Genomic DNA, 19,768 nt, shown 5'->3' on the forward strand with positions numbered 1-19,768 from the left:
CCACCACCCTGTCCCCGCTCCATATCTCCCTGGCGATTCTCCTGACTTGCTGTAGGTCCTACCAAAACACACAAGGGGTGGGTAAGGTGAAAGAAGACTCTGCATCAGCAGTGTCTCCGGTGGGCTGTACTTCGCCATTGGCATGGGGAAGGGGGTCCTGCCCCGCTCCCCACCTGCGTGGCAAGTAACGGGGCTCCAGGCCCTCGAGGGTGAACTGGGGAGGAACGAGGCGCCTGCTTTGGGAAAGCAGCAAACCAACCCGTGGCTGATTAAAGGACAATCTGGTTTTGCTGAGAGCTGTTGGCTGCCTCAGCCGGAGTGATGCATTGCTCCGGCTCAATTGGACCTTCCTCCCCCTCTGACAGCTGTGCAATAGATCATGAACATATGCAAAAAAATAAACTGCATCAAAGCCACTTGGCAACTTAACTAACCCAATTCATAAATTAATTTCTATTCCTCTTGTAAGGGAGAAATCAGTCACTCCTCAAGGCTATTCGTCTCTATCGCTCATCTGGCCACATCCTTTCATAAATCTTCCCTGTAAGTCTGAACTGGTGATTGCTGGGTCAAGATGCAATAATGCTCGGTGCCTGTGCTGGGCTTAGGGGCAGCCCCAGGGCTGGTTTGTGCTGGACTGGGGCAAGATTGCTTCTCCCTGCATTGCCCCCATCCCTTAAGGCTGTAGCAGAGCTGGTGTTTTGCAGCATGGTGCTGCTCTGTGGCTGCATGTGGGTGATTTTGGGGAGCGCGTGGTCTCTGCTGGGGAGCCATCGGGGCAGCGCAGAGGTATGATGGTGAATCTCCTCGCAAAACGCGGGCGAGCAGCACGTGCCGGGTTTCCAGAGTTGCGCAGGGGATGGCCAGTGACTGCAGGGTGCTGGGGGCATGAGGAGGGAGGGTGCGTGGGTGCTTGGTGGGGGCCAGCACTGGACTGGGTGCACCCCCACGGAGCTTTGCAAGACCCCATGGCTTTGCAAAACAGCGCCTGGAGCCCCTCCGGCTCCAGATGGGCATCAGTGCTTGGAGCCCAGGTTAGCTTTTCCAACCAGGCAGACAGAAGTTAGCTCTTCCTTACTGTATCCCTTGCCCTGCTCCCCCCTCACAAAAAAAAAAAAAAAAAAAAAAAAATCACCACCTTTTCAGGCTGCCATCTGTTTATTTTGTTGGACTCGGAACTTGCTGAAATGTCTTTCGATGGATGAAGGAACGCAGAGTAGAAGAACAGAGCCTGGCAGGCTGCATGGTGAGTGGAAAATAGTTTTTTGGGACTTTCTGGAGTTTGAAGGCCTGATGATGGATGTGCATGCGAAGGATGGTAATGGCTTTGTAAGTATCAAAACACAGAGCAAAAGAATAACTCTGCCTAATAGACTGAGAAATGTATGTCGGACAGGATCCGCTCTGCTCTGACACGGGCGAGAGCAGCAGCACTGAATGATGAAGTGCTGCGGGGCTTGGGAGCAGAGGCTCGTATTGGTTTAATGTATTGGAAAAAATGGTACAACTAGGTTTGAAAAAATATTAGGTACTCGCTATGAATGTGTTGGAAAAGGCTGCATCTTGCCTTCAAAATGAGTCTCAAGGAGACCCATCGTGTTTGCAGTGAGCTGTTCGAGGGGCTCGCAGCCGCCTGTGGCTCTGACCCGCTGGGCAGGGCTGCCTGTCCCTGTGCCTCCTGGCTCCCCTCTTGCTGCCTTCCCCATCTGCTTCTGGTGTCCAGACCTACTGACAAAAGTGATGGGTTTATGTGGAAATTTTGTGGGGATAAATATTTGCCTGTCAGCAATGCTAGGTCAGAGCATGATTTCTCATGTGCCGTTTGGAAATGACATTTCCAAGCAAAATTAGAATTTCCCATTGAGGGATTTTTTTGTTGTTTTTAAATTGGACAAGGGTTGAATTTGGGGGGTTTCCTGGTTGCCACGCAAATGGAAGACTTGTTCATCCCCCCATGCTTAGACCGAGGGCTTTCGGTGTCCTGTTTCCAACCTGGCTAACCCAGAAGCTGGGATGAGCTGGAAGACTTGTGTGTGAGCTTCAGCTGGGCGTTGGATTTACCAAAAGCAGGATGTTTTTTTCTTGCTTGGAGGGCTTTTTTTTTTTCAGGTCACTTGAAATCTTGCAATCCCCAACTTCCAGTCCCCCCAGGTACAAATGAAACTGAGATGGTGGATAAAAAGGGGATGTCGGGGCAGACTCCAGCCCTTCCCATGCGATGTGGTGGCTTCGTCACTGGCTGCATCTTCTGCTGCAGTTTTTGGGTGACTGCTGGCCCGGGCCAGCGTGCATAAGTAGTGCCAAGGCAGCGCAGGACCATGCTCTTCTGGAGCCTGAACTTCCCCAGGGCGGTCGTGGCTCCCGAGAGAGGGAGGGATGCAGCCAGCAGTGCTTGGAGCTGGTCCCCTGCGGTCCTTGTGCCCCATATATCTCTGTCTTGCCTCGCTCGGATGATGCGGTTGATCTTTGCGCAGGGACATCTGTGCAGAAATACTGCATGATAGCAGGGGCTGAGCGTCCCCAGGGATGGGGACCAAAAGCGGCACTTTTTGCTGGTGGGGATGGGTGAAAATTTGGGAAGCACAGGGCTGCACCGCAGCGCCTGCGGCAGCGTGCATGGAAATACAGCCGAGCCCTGCTAGGCTGCGGGGATGTCTGCAGGGAAGGTTTTAGGGGCTGGGGGTTATCCCTCCCAAAACTCGATGGCTTAGGTGACCTGCAGCCTTGGGAGGATGGTTCTGCCGTCACCTGGCTCAGCTCACATCCAGGATGTAGCCACAGGGGCTAAAAATAGAATTTAAAGAACAAGCACAAGAAAGTTTCCTTTCTGAAATATCCTGTATATCCAGAGCCACATTAAGGCACCAACAAGGTTTTCGACACCCTGCATTGGTTGAGAGGTGGCAAGATAAATAAAACAACTTTCAAGAAGAATTTTTTTAAGAAACATTATTTTAGCATGTCTAGTTCAACTCCATGAGCTGGTGGGACAGGCTTTCAAGCAGCGCCTGTTGCAGTGCCACAACCTGGGTTTTTTTGGATCCCCCTTCCCTTGCCTAGGGGCATTTCTTCTGGGTATTTTGAAGTGAAGCTGCTTTTTCTTTGATGGCAAAGACTGGATTTCTTTATGCTTCGGACACAAATCTCCCCCCACATTCCTGAGAGCTGCTGCCTGCTCCTTCCCTGGCTCTGTGTGTATTTTTCCTGTTTAATATGATTATTATTTTTTTTTTAAAAAAGGGCAAAACAAAACATATCATTTCCTTGACTTAATGTGAGCCAATTATGGCTCACAGGCTGTTAACTTCATCACCGCTTCTTCCAAGAAAGACCTTGGTAAAATAAACCACCACGCCGGCGGAGCAGAGCTGGCAGCCGTGCCGATGCACCGGGACCTGCCGTCGGGCTCCGCGTGCGACCGGCAAAGCCTCAGCAAGCCACGGCATTTTATCCGCTCCCCCCCACCCCCCAAAGCTGGAAAAAAACCCTAACGGCTCTGTCACACACATGCCCGCTAAAATATCCAACCACTTGTTGTACATCTGCTGACGGATACCAACTGGAAAGGAGATTAGGGCTCAGACTCCCGCGCTGGGCTGTCTGCCCCTCCTAATGAAGAACAGATTGGAGCCCTCGCCGGTGCTCGAGCGCGGCACGCTGCCTCCAGCACCCGGCAAATGGCAAAATCAGGAGGGCTGGGGCGGCCGGCGGATGCCAGGGCGCAGGCCAGCCTTATTAAACTGCGCCAGCAGCCAGGCATAGCTTAGGCTGGGGCTTGGGTGGATGCTGTGTGGGATGCTGGGGGGTCTGCGGTGGGATGCTGAGGGGTCTGCGGTGGGATGCTGGGTTCTGCAATGAGCCGGTGGGACCCTGGGTGTTGGGGGGCACCTGAGTTGCTGCATGTTTGCAGTAGGGGCTGGCATGGGATGCTGTGTTCCCCCCCACCCAAGGGGGCACTTGCCCCTGCACTGTCCTGCCCATCGCCTCCAAATCACAGTGGCTCGCACATCTGGAGGGCAGGACCTGAACCCTCCAACCCGGGCACCGCTGGTGGGGACCTGGAGCCAGATGGTGTCCAGCTACAGTGAAATCCCACATAGTGTAGGTCACTTTTTGCATGGCGTTTCCCAGCCGCTTTGCCTTGGGAAGAAAAACGCTCGTGGCATTTAAAAGCTCCTCGGGGCCATCCCCAAGAGCAGGGTGCGGGGCCCGTGCTCTTCCTCACGCTCGGCCACAGCCGTTTCCCCAGGGTTTTGCATGCTGCCTGCAGCACTGGGACCTGCAGACCGTGTGCATGTTTGCCAGTGACTGCATCGCTGTCTCCTGAATTGCTCCGTTCCCTGGCCGGGGTCCAGCACAGGAATGTTAACGTTTTTCTGCAGCTAATTCAGGGCCATGGGCAGACCCGATGCTGCCTTCTCCCTCCCTCCTCACCGCTGGCGCTTGTTTTATTTTATGTTTCTTTTCAGTGGCGGTTGAATTGAAAATTAAGATGTGCTGGGACCTAACTCCAAATAAAAATGCCAGCGTGTTCCCTGCGGGGCCCTTGGTTTAACCTCCAAGGCGGGCAGTGCCATGCCGGTCATGCAGCCCTGCATGCAGTTCAGCCATGGAGACACATCCCCATCCCCGTCCCCATCCCGGGACTGGGAGCGAGGGCAGAGGGAAACCCATCTTCTTCCCGACCCATCTCCTTCCCTTTGGCAAAGCATTTTCCACTGGTGGTGGGGTGGGGATTGCTCATAAATGGTTTGCCTTGCTGGGATTTTGGGGATTACAGCCTGTGGGGTGCCCTCGCCGAGGAAACGATGCCTTCTCTGGTCCCGTGGGACTTTCATGCTGTGCATCGTGGGCTGAGAGCCTGCATTCCGCCTGCAGCCCGCGGGATAAGGGATGAGGACAAGGCTATGTCCCAGCTGGGGCTGTGACACTGCGGTGGGCAGGCTGGTGGCCGGCTACCATCGATCCCTGGCCGCTGGCAGAGAAGAGTGGGAGAGGAGCACGATTGCTGCCGTGGCCTATAAAAAGGCAAAAATGAGCTGGGATTCCCGTACAAGGGGGAATGGGAGGCAGCTGCATCCTCGAAGCAGGAGAATAAGGAGCTTTTTATAAACCCATTTTTGCAGGCACCTTTTAACACGTTTATCCTGCCGACAGAAAATCTCGTGGATGAAATTTGGAGTGAAAGCAGAGACCTGAAAACACATTTCTGCTCCGCTGGTGATCTGTTAACGGGATAATCTTGTTACAGCCACCTGTTAGTCCTGGAGTGAATCTTGAGTATTCCTGGGCAGACATTAATTTATTTTATTGGCATAACAGGACTCTGCCCCGTGACCCTGGGGTGTCCCCCAACACCCCAGCCCTTGGTTGCTTTCCCATTCAAGGTCATTGGAAGTGGCACTAAATACTTTCAATTGCTCTTAAGCAAAAGGAGCTTTGAGGTTTTTGAAGATCAAGATGCACCAGATGGACCAGGTTTTTATTCAGGGGCCTTTGGGCCAAGCCCTACATGCATTAAAAAAAATCTTTATGCATCTCCATGGCCCTGACTTTCTCTAAGTTTTGTGAAAATTGGTGGCTGGATAGAGGAGAAAAACCCCAAAGCTTTTTCCATGCCATGGAGGGAGACTGTTATAGCCAGCCTGTGCCCACGCTGGGAACCATCCGGCCGCTGCCTCGGCTTCTTTCCTTTCCCACCAGCTTTGCTGCCACTCCTCTGGGTTTTTTTTTTTTCATTGCACTTTTAAACCCCACGTGCCGTGTGTCCCCCCCAAGCCCCTGAACTCTCCCTCACCCGCCTGAAGCCGCCACGGCAGGTAGGGGTGGCCCCGACCCCTCGCTCCCAAAATTCATTTCCCCTGGGAAAGCCTCCTAAGCTGGTTATACATCCCGCTGCCCCCCGGGTACCTAACGGGTGAGGCAGACCTTGCAGGAGGATGAGACGGGAAAATTTGGGAGCGAGAAGGAGCAGGGTTTATATGGGAAGAGCGATGGGAGGTGCCACCCTTGCTCGGTCCCTATCTCTTCCCGGCCGTTCCCGGACTTTCGGGGAGCACTTGCCTGGGTGTCCTGAGCCCCTGGGGCTCTGCCTGTGTCTGGAGGAGCTCATGTGAAACCCATTAAAAGCATAAGGAAAGGGAGCACGACGGTTGGGAATCATTTTGTTTGGGTTTCTAAAACGTGCGCATGAAAACACTGTGTGGTTTTCTGACAAATTTGAAACAGCGCTGCTCAATTCGCTCCAGCGCTGCTACTGTTGATCTAGCAGACTGTAAAGCATTTATTGGAGTTGCTTGAGGCGAACTTAAGCATCTGTGGAATAACAAGTCCAGGAAGTAATTGCATCCACAAGGAAAATATTTTTATGTATAATTCAGTGACCCATTTTATAAACATTGCGGTTCCACCTTGGACTTTTTTTTTTCCTTTTTTTTTTTTTTTTCATCCGCAGCCTTCTCTATCCAAGCGTCTGAGGTTAGCGAAATATGCAGGGTTGTGTTTGGTGGCTCCGTGTTTGGTAAGGCATGGCGCTGGGCGGGAGGTGGGGAGGAAAGCCCCGGTGCTGCGGGGGGGGCCAAGGGTCCGACTCCGGTGGTGGCACCACGGTGGGGGGACGCCGACGCTGGGCGCTCCGGAGAAGCAGAGAGACAGCGTGGATTGCTCCCGCCGAGCTTGGCAAGCGCAGAGGAATTGTTTCGGGGCAAGGGCTTTTCTTTCTTCCTTAGCAAACCAGCTTTATGAGAAGATGAGTCATTTACAGCCTGGGTGGCATCGTGCTCGGTGCAGGGCTGTGGAGCCCGGGGGGCTCTGTGTCCAGTTTTGGGGGGTTTCGTTTCCATGCAGTATAGATGCACACCCCCCCCGCCCTTTCTCGACCCAGGAGCTCCGTTTGCTCTCATGGCACAGCGCAGGTGGGAGCTGGAAGGAGCTGTCGCATAAAGATTTTTTGGAGGGGACTGGCCCATCCCAAGCGCGGCAGCCTGGGCATGGCTGGTTTGGGGACCGACGTTAGATACAGGCATTTAAATGGGTGATAACTTAAAAAACATAGATATGCTCTAACAGAACAAAATTATGAAAAGATAAAGCTGCAAACACCGTATTAAAATTGCACTTGGTTTTTGTGGGTTAAATATTGTGGGAGTTTTGTAGGTGCGCTGGCACCTTGGCCGGGGTAGAGCTGCCCCTCCTGGGACACAGGGTGGGACTGATGGCACGGGAGCTCGCTCCCCCTTCTCCCACTTTGCCCGCCCCAGATTTGTTGGCATCTTTATCTCTTGGGTAGAATAAAACTCTGACCCAACCTGAACGGCAAAAGGCACGTGGGTGCTGTGCCATGAGACCAGCGGGCATCTCGTGTGTCCCCATCCTCTCTGCGGCACTGCGGGGAAGCGACGGACCCCCCACCCAAATCCTCTGCTGCTGGGATGGACCCATCGCCTCCCACCGGGCAGCGAACCCCCGGCTCCTGCCCCTCTGTGTCTCCCTGTGCACAAGGCATGGCTCAAAAGCCAGGCGGTGCTGAAAATTGGAGGGCAAACCTCAAGTCGGAGGTGCCAGGCAGAGCCTCCTCTGCTTTTCCCGTTGCTTCCATCAGCCCCAAAGCGCCATGCCCTGCCTGCGGCCGCCCCCCTGCCCAAAGAACTGGCCGATGCCAAGGGCAACCACAGCCCCGAGGCCGGGCCCCCTTCCAGGAGGGAGAAGAAAACAAAACAAAACAGGCCTGGGAGTAAATATTATCTGAATATAAAGGAACGCGATGTTTCTTCATATGGGTCTAGAATTTCTGCCTTTTAACAGCTAACCTTGACTCAGCCAATATCCACAACATGCAGCCCTGGCCAAAATATGCTGGGCCTTAAAGTACCACAACAGCTGTTTTTCTTGCTAAAATATGACATTAAATTTTTTGGACGGCTTGATGCTTCCTTGATGAAAGTGGAATAAGGGGCTATTTTTCCTCTCTCTCTCCCCCTCCTCCCGTCTTTCCTCCTCCTTCTGTGCAAGGCGATAAAGCCCGAGCCTTTGCAGACATCCCATGCAGGCAGCCGGCCGATGCGCCCGTGGGGCTGCAACCCGAGAGAGGGGGCTGCTGCTCGCTGAACCCCCCCTCCCACGCCCCGGCAGAATCGACGCCAGCAGCAGTTACAGCCCTGACATCTTGTTTTGCCGATGGTTTGTAGTATGTTAAAAATGTTCCGCCCTTAAAATGAGGGCACCGATGGTGTGGGGGGCACTGGGGGTGGTGGGGCTGGTGTGTCCCCTGGTGGGTTTTGCATTTTGGACCCCCCCGACCTCACAAGAGAGGCAGTTTGGGGCTTTTCAAGAGCTCCAGCTGCAGCCAGTGGTGGGGGGCAGGAGCCCGGCAGCCACATCTGGCCCCATGAGCTGGTGCTGGTCCCTGTCCCTGAACTGACCTGTATTTGGAGAAATTGCCGGTGGTGTGAGCCGGTGCTGGCCAGGATTCACCCTTTTTTGCCCCACAATGGCAGTGAGGTCTTGCACAGGGTTTGCAGCCAGCCATGCACCAGGGTGGTGCAAAAAACGCTGCGGTGGTTTTTGCTTTGGTGATGCCAGCTGGGTGTCACCTGGCATGACGGGTGCCTTTCTGGCCAGCGTGTTTGTCCACGGGTGCTTTTGCGGGACGAGCCGTGTTTCTCAGGCTGCAGCGGGCGCTGGGATGGGGATTTGCATTGGAGTCACTGCTCTGGGTCTTAAAACACAAGAATGGCAATGGTGGGAGCAGGGATGTGCGGTGGGATGCGCCCTGGCTGGTGCCAGCGAGGTGGCTCTGCTCATCGGCACTGCGGCCACCCACAAGCAGCATCGCCCAGTGGCACCTGGGTGCGGGTCCAGGGCAGTTCTGGACATGCTCGTGCATGATGGGTGATGTGGGCAGCATCGGGATGGGGTGTCCGCTCCCCTCGTCCCCATCCCGTTCCCACCTCTGGAAGCGCCGCGGTTCCTTGCCTGGCTCCCTGTGTGCTGTCGAGGACGAAGTCCCTGCCCTCCACCCCTCATCCTTCCCTTCTTTTTCCTTTTTTTAAAAGATCAGCTTGATTTTTAATGGGAGACAGAAGAATTTTTAAAAGGGGGGAGGTGGGAACCAAACCAGGATGAAGGTTTCATTGCCCAGAGCCTCCCGGGCTCATTGATTTTGACGGGGTCCTGACATCTCACGGGCTGATAACCCAGCGAGCTATCGTGTGGGCAGCGGTGGCATCGCCACCCTGGGGTCGGGCTCGGGGGCTTCAGCCCTGACTCGAGGTTACCCATCACTCCTCTTATTTCCTTAATGACTTCACTGCAGTACCTTATTTATACCTAACACTGTATCTGCCAAGCCGTTGTGCTCGCTGTGCACGTATTTATTTATGGAGACCTGCAAGTACCCGTGGTGATGGGGATGCAGCCGAGGGGTGCGTGGGGTGCCAGGCTGGGTCCCCGGCGGTACCCGTGTGTGTGTGTGTATAAGGTACGTGTTCCCCTTTCCCCGGCCGGCGAGCATGTGGTTGGAATTAGCGGCGCGGCTGCAGGGGGAGCGGGCAGCTGGGTTTCTCCGGAGCGTTTCAGTGCTTAATCTCTGAAGAATGCAGAATGTCTGTCTGGACGCCCTGGCCAAGATCAACTCTGCGGCACGGGGAGGCCAATATAAACGTTCATGTTTTGTGTCACCGAGATTTCATTAGATGTTTTTTATGTAATTGCATAAGTCGAACTACTGTGATGAAAATGCCACAGCGAACAAATGAGATGAATTGTGAAACCTCTCCTTCGAGGAGACGCTGGCCTCCTCTGGACCATGGGGATCCAGCTCCAGCCTCTTCCAAGGCGCTTGTGACCTTTTTGGATAAATAAGAGGCTGTTTGCCCATCATCCCCCCCTCCTCCATCCCTCACCCTGACGTCAGGGCGAGCTCAGGCCTCAGCCGGGCAGCAGGTCTCCCCGTGGCCGGCACTGGGATGCAAAGGGACTGGCAGCCCCGTGCTCCAACGGGCTCCCATCCCTCCTCCAAAACCCAGGGGGAGGTGGCGGAGCAGGGGGAGAGGAAGAAAAATCTCTCCTGCTTCTTGGCCGCCCGATGTCCAAGCGCTTTGCGACATCTGAATGATATCACCACCCTCTCAGTTTCTCACTTTAAACCCGTGGTAGAGGTGGGGAGGGCGACCTGCAGGGCTCGGCTAGCATTTGCAGCGATGCTGCGCCCCATGCCTATTCCTGACCCTCTCCGCTAATGATAACAACTTCGTTAACCTGTCCCTTAAAGGCCTGGTGTGTTTTCCTGATGATACAGATTAATGCCAATTTAATTAGGCCTTAATCAGTGCCTGCTCGGTTCAAACACAGACACGCTCGCCGATGCCAGGCGGCTCCGTGGGCTGGGGAGCAGCAGGGCAGGATGGTGCTGCTCCTCCCTCGGATGCGAGGGCTCAGCGGGGCGGCATCCCGGCACCCACCGCCTTCCTCGGCTTCACCCCCATCCCGGTTCTCCTCGGTGACTCGGCAGCACGGACACCTACGCAGGACGAGAAGCCGGACCCACTGGGACGGCACCCCGGCAGAAAGCCCCTGGGTTTTGCTCCCAAGGAAGGTTTTCCCGCTGATGCACGGGGATGGGGAAGGCGGCCGGCGGTGCGGGAGCCCCGGGTGCTGCATCCCTGCAGCGGCTTCTGCGAGACGGGCTGGAACGGTCGCCCTCACCGCAGACACATCTGCTGGGCGGGAGGGCCTGGAATTTGGGATATTGTTTTTCTGGCGGGGAGCGGTGGGTGCCAAAAGCCTGATAAATTAATCACCTCTGACATGGGTCAGTCCAGCTTCTGGCGTGCGCAGGCTGGGCCCCCCGAGCCGCTGAGCGGAGACGGTGCTGCTGCAACGCAAAAGTTCATTATACAGCGAGGCTGCCCATGAGACGAGCGGGTTTTGGCCAGGCTGGGAAGGGGCAGCCGCTGCTGGCGGGGGGCTCGACCACCGTGCCGCTCCGGGACGGCTGGCTGCAGGAGATGCGGTAGCACGACTCTTGCCAGCTGCCTGTGCCTGGCGATGCCGGGACCTGAGAGTGCTCATCGTCTGTTTTGGAGTGGGGCTGGCTGGGCTGCTGCATGCCGCTGGCCCTTGGGAAACGGGAATGTATTTAGGGTTTGTGCAGCTCCTGGCACAGCAAGGTCCTTGGTCAGGGACTGCTGCAGTCCTAGTGCTTAGTGGGCATGCAGAGCCGCATGGGATGGGGATATGCAGCGTGCAGGAGGCATGCAGCGTGCAGAAGATGTGCAGGACATAGCGGGGGTGCAGATGCTGGAGGTCATGGGCAGCTTATTGTAGTCGCTCGCCATGGTCCCTGTAGGGAGGTGTTTGCTACTGGGGGCTTGGGGCTGGATGTCCCACCCTCTGCATGCTGGCTGGGCCGCTGGGGTGATGCTGGTGCAGCCCAGTGCCTGGTCCAAGGTGGGAACCGTGCTTCCCCCCCTCCCACAATAAGCGGCATCGTGGACCTGCCGCAGTGGGGCTTTGCTTTTTGGAGATCAAATCGATCCGGTCTCTTTGTTTGCTGCTCAAGGCCAAGGCAAGGCAGGCTGAGCTCGCACCTTGCCAGGCTCCTTTTGCCCTTGGGGAGGGGATGGGGCACCCGTGGGTCTGTGCCGGTGTAGAGTGCCCATCCCTGGGGGGTGGCAGTCCCTGACCCTGGAAGAGTCCCCGCTGCTCACAGCACTCTCCGGAGAGGAGACGGTGAAGGGCTTCCCTCGCCCGCTCCTGGGGTTTCTGCACTGCTGGGAAACCAAGGGGATTTTTCCGGTTTTAATTATTTCATTTACCATCTGCCTCCTCCCCATTTTATTTACTCTCCTGTCTCATTTGCTGCTTCCCTTCCCAGTAACCCCCAGCATCAATCCCTCCGCCAGCTGCAGCATTTGCTTTACCTTCCCCAGTCTTTCTTGGGACCACTTCTGCTCAGGAAAGGAGAAAGAGGGAAGTGGAGCGGGGAGCAAAGCTGGGAGGAAAGGGTCCCACTGGGGTCTTTGAGGGTGTTACGGCCTGCATTTGTCCTCCTATTCACCAAGGCATTTACAGGCACTGCGCAGGGCAGGAACATGCTGCTCTGGGTGGCAGAAGCCATTCAGGGCCGGAGGTGTTAAGACACACGGCATGTGCTGCAATCTACATTTGGGATCTGAGCAGATCTCATCAGGACATTGCAGAAACCTCCCTCCATCCTCCTGTCTTCTCAGCTTGCTTGCTCTCCTTCTCTCTTCCCCCCCCCAACTTTTTTTTTTTTTATCCAGACATAATTAATGTAAACCAAATGCTTTGTGCACAGCTGCTGGCATCCTGAAACCGTTTTGTGTGTGGTCTTTCCTTTAGCCCGGACAGAGATGGAGCAAAACTCTGAGCATTATCCCAGACCTGCTTGGGTAGAGAGCAGCATCTATTGCACAAGAGGCACCTTGAGTTTCTGCGTTCCCCTCGTGAGATGAGGTTATGCGATGGCTGGTTGAACTGGTTTAAATAAAACCATGGAGCTGCCCAAAAACTTCATCTCCCAAATCCAGCCAAACCCAAGCTCAACTTTTCTTGCTGATTGGAGGAAATTTGCTTAACTGAAACCCCAAATGTCTGTCTCATTTTCGTGGCTGCCTCTGTGTGCCTTGGTTCCCCCGGGGCTGGATGCTAACGTACCAAAGCTGCTGCGGGAAGGATGTCCTCACGCTGCGTCTGGCACCTTTGGACCTGGGGAGCAGTGAGATCTTGTGATTTCTTTCTTTCCAGCCAAAAGGCTAATTATGATCACTGCTATCACTCAGTATTGCCACTAGATCTTTAGGGCATGAGGTGTGAAGGAAGGAAAGTATCTGGCCCTACCTGTTATACTCCCAAAAGCCCAAGCAGCAACGGAGCTTCTTGCATCCCAAGCAGCTCCCGACTGCCCACAAGCCCTGGACTCCCTGGGCTGAGGGGCTCTACACCTTCTGCAGCCCCACGCTTCGCTACCAGTGCTGCCCCTGCGGCCACCAATCCCTCTCAGCTGGTGCTTTTCTCCTCCATTGCTCCAATCACTCCCTTAAAACCCCAGCGTGGCATCTGGGATCATCAGCAAAAAATAGCAACTTCCATGTCCCTTGTCCTTCTCACTTGCCGGTAGCACTCTGGGTGTGCTGGGAGAGGTGCAAAGTTGCAAGGGATGCTCGACTTTGAAAAAAATCCCTTTTTTTTTGCCAAACACCCCAATGGGGCGGCAGACACGATCGTGCCATGGTGCGGCGAGGGCAGCCGAGCACCGCCGGTGTGCCGGCTCGTCCCGGGCCCTGCGGTGAGTCAGTGGCTGAGCATTTTGCAAAAGTTTAAGCTAAATGGGAAGCATCTGACTGCCCTGCCGTGGACGTGCTTTGGATTCCAGGGCAATTAGGATGCTGCAGATGCCTGGGTGAGAAGGTGGGCTGGGTGGTGTTTCTGGGAGCGACCGCTCTCATATTTCTGCTCAAAAACTCTCCCCCTGTCATGGCTGGGAGCTGGGGGTGATGCCTCTTGAATGCATCCTCCCCATGAAGGCTGAGCAACTGGGGCACATCTTGAGGTGGCTCCTTCTGGGGCAGCTCTAAGCAAAGAGCTGAGCAGAAAACCCATGTGCAATGGAACAGTCAGAGCTTGGGGGCAATATTTGCAATTTACTTTTCCCTTCCTCGAACAAAGGCACTAGTCTGGAGAGCACACACATGCATCCACACAATATTTTAGTTTAAAAAAAATTATATATAATCTGGCTATCTGTGGAAGACTAGTTTCTTTAGAAAACTTTCAACCAGCCCATGGTGGGGTGCCTGGAGAGGCTGAGATATTCAGGAGGGGTGATTTCTGCTCTCAGTGCTTGGTTGAGCGATGCTCACAGGAGAGGGGAAGGGTCCTGACTTGCAGAAAAATGTCCCCCCTGGCCCCCCCATCCTCTCACCCAGCCCCACTCCAGGATGCTCCGGGGTTGTGGGACTAGTGAGCGCCAGAAAATGAATTGTCTGCACTGAGTGCCCCACAGCTCCTGGGCGATGACAATTTTAAATGAGTGAGAGGTTGAAAAATAGTGAGTGAGATTTTTTAAAAGGTCACCTTGGCCAAGGAGGCAAAAATTCTTCCTTGTGCGAATGAGATGCTTTAGGAACTGCCTTAAAATTAATCCAAAACATGAGCCCAGCTCCAAATGAGTGGGACTTGGCAAGACAGCTGACCAGATTATCTTTAAATATAGGCAGGCATCCTGGAGGGTTTCTGGTGGTTTTCCTGGTCACTTCTTATTTCTCTGTCTCCCCGTCCGCTCCCCACTCCTTGCATAATTCTATCTATTTTAATGCCTCTTTCCACATTTTGGGTAGTCGTTTGTTTATTGGTATGAATTCTCCCCAAACCAGGCAGTATTGCAACACTGCAAGAGCTTTTGTGTCGGGATGTTTTGCTGGCAGCGGCACTTTTCCTCGGGAGGGCATTGCCCGGGCAGCCGGCGGCCTCTGCCCCGAGGAGGCTGTGGCTCTCAAGGGATGGCAAAGGATTTTCAAAGGTGCAAACGCCTCTGCCTTGTGGGTTGGAGCTCTGATGGACCCCAATTTGTGCAAAATTGGGGTGAGACCTTGTGTGCTTCTGACACACTGTGCAGTGACCTGAGTGGGTGCTCACCGGCCAGTGCATCCCCCAAAATTCCTGTGCTGGGGCAGTGGTGCCTGGTGTGCTGGCAGGCTTGCAGGGACGGGCTCTGTGGTGCTTCCCTGAGCTCTTCAGCTCTCTTTATCCTCTTCCCACCTTAAACACGAGGCTGGGGGCATACAGAAAATGAAAGGGACTCGGTTTAGGCTGGGAAGGAGAAGCAAGCCCCTTACCACCAAAGCAGGGAGGCTCAGGACCTTCTCAGGCTTTGAAGCAGGCTCCTGGACATGTCTGGACATACAAAGACACATCTGTCTTTAATCCTTCCCTCTGTAACTGAGACCAGGACCAGGCAGAGCCATGGCAAACCCTCACCGCGTGCTGCAGGTATGCGTGCGTATAGGTTTGAAGGGCCTTGGCAATGCGGCGGTGCTAGACCAGTTAGAGCCACATGTTCTTGCGAATGCAGCTTCCTATTGACTTGTTAAACATTTGCTATTTATCAGATTTTGCTTTTAAACTGTCTGTAACAGTCTGGGAGAACTTGTGTCAAAATCCCTTCCAGATGTGAAGGTGCTACCCGATACTTTGGTTATAACCTGGACCCTCGCTCCTGCTCCATTCAGATTAGCTCAACTACTGTGAAAATGAAAACGCATATAAAGACATAGAAAGAGAGGAGAGACACATGTAAAACTTCCCCCAAACCTTCCCTTTTACAGGCAAAACAGATCCTGCCTTTATAAGGAGATTGTGAGTTTTATCAGTGAACATTTGCTTTGCTGGAAAACCACAGGTAAGCAGGGGAGAGCAGCCACTGTCCCTGTTGGTCCATGCGGGTGTTTTTTAAAGCATTATTGACTTTTTTCCCCATTGAAATAATGTTTCTTTGGGTCTGGGGCTTCCCAGACACATCAGCTCATTTTATGAGCATCAGATGATGTGTGCAGTTGGAAACCCGAGCGGTTCCCTTGCATTCGGAGCACATGGATCAGATAACGACGGTTCATTAAATGCTCATTGAAAGGCTGTTGCGAGGTTGGGAACTTTTCTTAGCAGCACCCGCTCTGTAGACATGCTGCCCTGTCCGTCTCCAGAAGAAGCTTTGGGGCCACAAGGTATTCCCAGATTAAAACAACCTCTCTTGCTCCATGGTATCTGTCAGATCGTATACGGCCCGAGCCAGCTCCCATCGTAGCGAGGGAGGGTTTTTCCACTGACTTTAAGAGGCGCTGGACCGGGGCCATCCTCTGTGTAATGCGGATCCGGGAGTGTGCGTGATGCACTGCATGATGACAGAATTTCTGGGAGATTGGCCTAAACCAAAAACCTTGGACCGCTGCTCCCTGGGACCGCTCCACCGGAGGAGCGGGGAGGCTGGAGACACCGAACCTGGACCTGGAGCGGGTTTTTGCAGCTGTGAAAGCATCCCCGCAAGAGCCGAGCGAGCCCGGCTGCTTTGCGTCTGCCCTTCCCCGGGTCAGGGACTCGGCGCTGGGGTTTGGTCGCTTGGGTCGAGTCCACCATCCGCGTCCAACTCCGGTGCTGCCGGGGGGGAGCGGACACCTGCGAGTGTGCGAGGGGCTCCCTGCCCGACCCCTCTGGGAGGCGAGCGGCTCAGCCTTGTCTGCAACACCGCAGCCGAGCTCCTCCGCGCCCTGAAAATACCCCGTCGCTGCTGAACGATGGGGCTACCTTGCCCACGTCCACTGGGGTGGAAAGTTTGGTTGGAAATCTTGCTGAGAGGAAAGAGGAGGAGAAGAGAAACCTGCTGGGATATTGCATGGCATTGTTTTAAGCGAAACCCCAAAGCGTCAGTGTTTTTTTCTCTTGGGGCTGGGTTAGGCTGCTTTGCACCCACGCGGCAGGTACCACTTTACTGACCCCCACAGTTGCATCTGCTCTAACTCCATCCTGCGCTGCTGCAGAAAGGTGGTGTTTCTGCAGAGCAGCACCAGCCATGGAAAATCCCACCCTGGTCTTCCTGGGTGCCCCTCGACTCCTCTGAAGCGTAGGAGACCTTCTTTGTGCACCAGGAAAAGATATGCATCGGGGCTGGGATAGCTGAAGTGAAGCTGAGAGATACCAAGTGGTCCTAGATAGGTGCTTCGGTTGCTTCATCTCCCCTTTTTTCCAGGCTGACGGATGGGGCTGGTTTCTCTTAGTGCTTCTGTGCCATGTCCCCGGGCCATGGAGCCCTGGGTCTGTGTAGGACATTGGTGGTGACTCCCCTTTGCCCCTGCAGACCTGGTTTATCCCTGTTACAGGGCACAGACATCTCCTGCACATCAGAACCAGAGGGTGATGGAGGAGCCCAGGGCAAGCCCTCTCCCTGGGGCTCCCCAGAGAGCTCCTGCCCCTACTTCCACAAGAAATCACCACTCTTGAATTTCCAGCAGAATTGGGTTTTTTTGGCCCTCCCAAGGAGGAGGCAGGACTTCTCTGGTAGTCCTGGTGGATGCATCTCCTTGGGTTGCCCATCACCACTCCCGATGAGCTGTATGTGCCTCGGGATGGAGCAACAGCACTTTTTGAAGCGGCGTAGCATCACCGTGGCCTAAAGGGCATAAAAGTGGTTAGAAGGAAAACCTTGGCCCCAAGGTCTGTGAGTTAACCTGGCAGGGATGGCCAGGCTGGCTCACAACTTGAACGTGCACGGAGGAACAGCGGTGCAAGGGTGAGGAGGGAAGAGCAGCGTGTGGAAAAAAACCTGAAGTGGTCTTTCAAAATCACATGGTGATAAGGTGTTTTCTGGAGTGCCCCATAGAGCTGGCAGCAGAACCAAGCTTTTAGGTTTTGGTCTGGCTAGTTTTTCACTTTCTGCAGCCAAAGGGATCTGGATAAAGTTTGCCTGGAAGATTAGCTGGCACCGAGCCCAACTAGACATCTCTGGAAGCCTCCCCTCGAGCAGGAGTAGGTCCTAATTCCCTCTCATCCCAGCCCTGCCGTAGGCAAGCATGGAGGAACGTGTGTCTCCTGGAAAGGACGGTTCGACCATGCCACCCTGAAGCTGCCCAATGGCCCCTGCGCCTACTGCAAGATCCTCTGCTGCGGGGCTGCAGCCTGAGGGCAGCCAGCCCTCTCCCCCCGGCACACTGGGATCCCACTCCTCCTGTGCTGGGGATGCTGGGCAGCGTGCAGAAGTGAGCAAGATCCTGGGGGATCCCTGCCGCTGTGGTCCCTACACGCGGTGGAGACGATGCCCCGCAGCCCAAAGGGTGGGAGAGGAGCATGAAGCATCTGACCGTTGTGGCTTTCCATCAGCCCTTGTCTGGGGATGCACGTCCTTCATGTGGTCTGTCCCGACGCTGAAACCGAGCAGGGAAATGGGGTGCGCGGGAACCCACCGAGCAGGGCTGACCTCTACCAGTGCCAGCTCTGGGACAGATCTGCTCCAGCCACTGCAGACTGGATTCGGCACCAGCTGCAGTGTCCGGCCACGTCTGAGCTGCTGGCTCTGGGGCAGAGCGGGCAGGGGATGGAGGTGCGGGAAGAGACGCCGTGGGATGCTGTCCCCACGGGGTCGGCGGGCACCCCACACTGGCCCAGACACAAAGCAAATGGGATTTTGTGCCTGGGGAGGTATTGCGGAGCAGGAGGGAGGCTGGCAGGCTCCTGTTCGCCCTTGTTGCTGCTCTCTGCCGCTGCGCTGGTAGCAGATGCCGATGCCTCCGGAGTGGAAAGCCCGGTCCCTCCCCCCTCATTCCTTTTTTCCTTTTTTCTTTCTTTTTTTCTTCCCCCCCCTCAGCTGATCTTAAAAAAACCCAGGCGGTTTGGGCTTCATGAAACCCAAATGCCTTTTGCAGCATCAAGCCCGGATCCCATAAGTAATATCCCAGCGTTCAAGAATAAGACAGTATATGAAGTAGACGGGGAGCTATAAAGACGCTTTAAAAGGGGCAATAAAAGTTTTGGGTTTCATATCGTCTTACCAAAGAAGAGAATAACAGAGAAGCAGGAAATTTCAGTAGCAGACATGACAAAGGTCACAGCACTCAGACTGCACCTTAGACGAAAACACCTACTCTTATGAAAACAGCAAGAATTTTTGGCAGGGGCTCAAGAGCTCTTACAGGCAAAGCTCTCGGCAGCGCTAAAAGGTTACAAGAGACTGTTTTGTCTACGTTGCTGTAAATGTTTATAATATTTCCCTGCATTTGTATTGCAGGGGATATCCTGCCTGGGTGATAGCAAATTCAGCCCGTGCACCTTCCTCCCGGGTGTCGGGGTGCCTGGTGCTGCCGCAGCGGGTGCTGCCGCCGGCGCGGGGCTGATGCCGGGGCAGGGACCCTGCGGACGTGCCCAGCTGCGTTTCGGTCCCAAGGGTGGGTGCTGGTCCTGCATGGGGGTGCAAAGGGTGGGCCAGTTTGCGCTGTCGGAGCAACGCCCTCGGGCATCAGCAGGGAGAAGGGAAAAAGGAAACCTTGCTTGGGATTTTATTGTATGCAATATACTTCTTGGGTTTTTTGGTGTAACACCTGAACACATGGCAGGTGGGAGCTGGAGCTTTCATTTACTCAGCTGGGCCTTAGCTGACGTGCTCTCCTTGTTTGCATGGGGTTTGCCAACCTTTCTTCCCTCCTGCTCAGCCACGGTAAGGCATTGCAGTTACCCAGTGCTTCTCCTCCCAGTGCTTTACCCACGCGAGGCTCTCCCCATGCCCACGCTGCCCACGAACCGCCGGGGCTTGCTGCAGGGCTATGAACGTCACCGCAGTCCAGGAGGGGCTGAACACCCACAAAATGAGCACTTGGGACTGTTTTTTGGGGATACCCTGAGCAGTCCTTGAGTGGCAAAGTACTCCAGTAGCGTGCAAGGAATTGGGAAAGTGTCGCACACAAACCCTTAGAGCATCTTGCAGAACATCCCGGGGGCTGGATGCTCAGAAAGACCTGGTGTGCTGTGTTGGTTTAGGTGCTGGTGAACCCTTTGGAAGCTTTTTGCTAGCGCTGCCTCTGCGTGCAGCTGCATCAGCTGTGCCACCGCTTGCCAGTGACTCTTGGATGCTTGGGGGTTCATAATTCATTTATATTTTTGTTGGAAGCTCATTCAGTTTTGGTTGTTGCCCCGTCGCAGGAAGTTGCTCTGATGAATGACCAGGGTGGATTTCTCTTCCAGAGGAACCCAGGCTTAATGTGGGCTT

General features: G+C 54.7%; 1 long non-coding RNA gene across 1 annotated transcript in view; it reads left to right on the forward strand.

Annotated features, from left to right (window-relative positions):
• The first annotated feature begins 469 nt into the window (after nt 1-469).
• Nucleotides 470-19,768, forward strand: part of LOC138682036 (uncharacterized) — a 36,058-nt gene continuing 16,759 nt past the window's right edge. The window contains exons 1-2 of the long non-coding RNA XR_011322244.1: nt 470-543; nt 1,147-1,246. This is a non-coding gene — a long non-coding RNA (uncharacterized lncRNA). The remainder of the gene's footprint in view (nt 544-1,146; nt 1,247-19,768) is intronic.

The sequence above is a fragment of the Haliaeetus albicilla genome, chromosome 26, assembly GCF_947461875.1.
Source record: "Haliaeetus albicilla chromosome 26, bHalAlb1.1, whole genome shotgun sequence".
Taxonomy (NCBI): Eukaryota; Metazoa; Chordata; class Aves; order Accipitriformes; family Accipitridae; genus Haliaeetus; species Haliaeetus albicilla.